The sequence below is a fragment of the Sinocyclocheilus grahami genome, unplaced genomic scaffold (genome assembly GCF_001515645.1).
Source record: "Sinocyclocheilus grahami isolate Dianchi unplaced genomic scaffold, SAMN03320097.WGS_v1.1 scaffold1070.1, whole genome shotgun sequence".
NCBI classification, from domain to species: Eukaryota; Metazoa; Chordata; class Actinopteri; order Cypriniformes; family Cyprinidae; genus Sinocyclocheilus; species Sinocyclocheilus grahami.
Window position 1 is genome coordinate 19,834 of NW_015506249.1, and position 251 is coordinate 20,084.

General features: G+C 33.9%; 1 protein-coding gene across 1 annotated transcript in view; it reads left to right on the forward strand.

Annotated features, from left to right (window-relative positions):
* LOC107566346 (pre-miRNA 5'-monophosphate methyltransferase-like) overlaps positions 1–251 on the forward strand; it is a 2,678-nt gene that overhangs the window by 692 nt on the left and 1,735 nt on the right. The window lies entirely within an intron of this gene.

The following is a 251-nucleotide window of genomic DNA, read 5'->3' on the forward strand; positions in this document are numbered from 1 at the left end:
GCTTTCCAGATCAAGAGATCTTTAACAGACGTCTTGCAGACGTACGTGTGCTATGTCAAAGCTCAAAAATCTGAAAAGATCTGAAATACGAATACTATAAAAAAAACCGTGCCACAGTTTTACTAAAGAAAATCTGAAAACTGTAATTGTGTATGACAAGATTCAAGATCTTTAAATACGTCAAGGAATACAATGGTATTACCATGGCACCATATTCAATAACGATTATAACTTTTGTTCGTGCATGCTAA